The 2,355-nt window shown below is 39.5% G+C and overlaps 1 pseudogene; it reads left to right on the forward strand.

Annotated features, from left to right (window-relative positions):
• The first annotated feature begins 244 nt into the window (after positions 1-244).
• LOC137228343 (tigger transposable element-derived protein 1-like) lies at positions 245-2,001 on the forward strand (annotated as a pseudogene).
• The last annotated feature ends 354 nt before the right edge of the window (positions 2,002-2,355 follow it).

Raw genomic sequence — 2,355 nt, forward strand, 5'->3', positions numbered from 1 at the left:
AAATGTTTCAGACTTTTTCATTATTATTATTTCTTATGGTGATCTAAGATCAGTTACTTTGATGTTACAATCCTGTCTGTGGGCGCTATGAACTGTACCCACATAAGACAGTGAACTTAGTAAGTATTGTGTGTATTCTGACTACTCCACTGACCGGCTTTCCCCTATCTTTCTCCCACTTCTTGGGCCTCCCTATTCCCTGAGACAGAACAATATTGAAATTAGGCCAACTAATAACCCCAAAATGGCCTCTAAGTGTTCAAGTGAAAAGTCTCTCACTTTAATGGAAAAGCTAAACACGATTAAGCTTAGTGAGGAAGGCAGGTCAAAAGCCAAGACAGACTGAAAGCTGGGCCTCTTGTGTCAGTTATAGCCAAGTTGTGAAGGCAAAGGAAAAGTTCTTGGAGGAAATTAAAAGTGCTACTCCAGTGAACACACAAATGATAAGAAAGTGAAACAGCCTTACTGCTGATGTGAAGAAAGTTTCAGTGGTCTAGATGGGAGATCAAATCAGCCACAACATTTCCTTCAGCCAAAGCCTAATCCAGAGCAAGGCCCTAACTCTCTTGAATTCTATGAAGGCTGAGGGAGGTGAGGAAGCTGCAGAAGAAAAGTCTGAAGCTGGCAGAGGTTGGTCCATGAGCTTTAACGAAAGAAGCCACTTCCATAACATAGAAGTACAAGATGAAGCAGCACATGCTGATGTAGAAGCTGTGGCAAGTTGTCCAGAAGATCTAGCTGAGATAATTAATGAGGGTGGTACACTAAACAATAGATTGTCAATGTAGACAAAACAGCCTTCTTTTGGAAGATGCCACCTAGGACTTTGATAACTAGAGAGGAGAAGTCAGTGCCTGGCTTCAAAGCTTCAAAGGACAGGCTGAATCTCTTGTTAGGGGCTAATGCAGCTGGTCCCTTGAAGTTGAAGCTAATGCTCATTTACCATTCCCAAAATCCTAAGGTCCTTAAGAATTATGTTAAATCTACTCTGCCTATGCTCTAGAAATGAAACAAAAAAGCCTGGACAACAGAACATCTATTTATAACATGGTTTACTTAATGTTTTAAACCCACCATGGGGCCCTGCTGCTCAGAAAAAATTTTCTTTCAAAATATTACTGCCCATTGACAATGCACCTGGTCACCCAAGACCTCTGATGGAGATGTACAAAGAGATTAATCCTGTTTTCATGCCTGTTAACACAACGTCCATCCTCCAGCCCATGAATCAAGGAGTAATTGTGACTTTCAAGTCTTATTATTTAAGAAATTCATTTCATAAGGCTATAGCTGCCATAGAGAGTGATTGCTCTGATGGATCTGGGCAAAGTCAACTGAAAATCTTCTGGAAAGGATTCACCATTCTAGATGCCAGTAAGGACATTCATGACTCATGGGAAGAGGTCCAAATATCAACAGGAATTTGGAAGAAGTTGATCCCAACCCTCATGGATGACTTTGAGGGGTGCAAGGCTTCAGTGTAAGAGAAAACTACAGATGTGGTAGAATAAGCAAGAGAACTAGAATTAGAAGTGGAGCCTGAAGATGTGACTAAATTGTTGCAATCTCATGATAAAACTTGAATGGATGAGGAGTTGCTTCTAATGGATAAACAAAGAAAGTGGTTTCTTGGGATGAAATCTACACCTGGTGAAGTTGCTGTGAAGATTGTTGAAATGACAACAAAGGATTTAGAATATGACAAAAACTTAGTTGATAAAGCAGTGACAGGGTTTGAGAGGATTAACTCCAACTTTGAAAGAAGTTCTACTGTGGGTAAAGGGCTATCAAACAGCACTGCATGCTACAGGGAAATTGTTGATGAAAAGAAGAGTCAATAGATGCGGCAAACTTCATTGTTGTCTTATTTTAAGAAATTGTCACAGCCACTCCAGCCTTCATCACTTACCACCCTGATGAATCAGCAGGAGTCATTACTGAGGCAAGACAGTCCACCAGCAAAAAAGACTATGACTCGCTGAAGGCTCAGATGATGGTTAGCATTTTTTAGCAATTAAGTGTTTTTTAATTAAGGTATATACATTGTTTTTTAAGACATAATGCTATTGCACACTTAACAGACTACAGACCATTGTCAATATAACTTTTATATGCATTGGGAAACCAAAAATATTCATGTGACTCATTTTATTTTTGTGATAGTCGCTTTATTGTGGTGGTCTGGAAAGAAACCTGAAAATCTCCAGTATGTCTGTACTCCTTTCTTCTTTCTGATTTCTCCCTTTTGGAATCGAAACATCTATCATCCTGTGTCTAACCCACCACTGTATTTTGGAAGCACATAACTTATATGGTTTCACACGTTCATAGCTGGAGAATAATTTGCCTTAGGAT

Source organism: Pseudorca crassidens, chromosome 7 (assembly GCF_039906515.1).
Source record: "Pseudorca crassidens isolate mPseCra1 chromosome 7, mPseCra1.hap1, whole genome shotgun sequence".
In the NCBI taxonomy this organism is placed as follows: Eukaryota; Metazoa; Chordata; class Mammalia; order Artiodactyla; family Delphinidae; genus Pseudorca; species Pseudorca crassidens.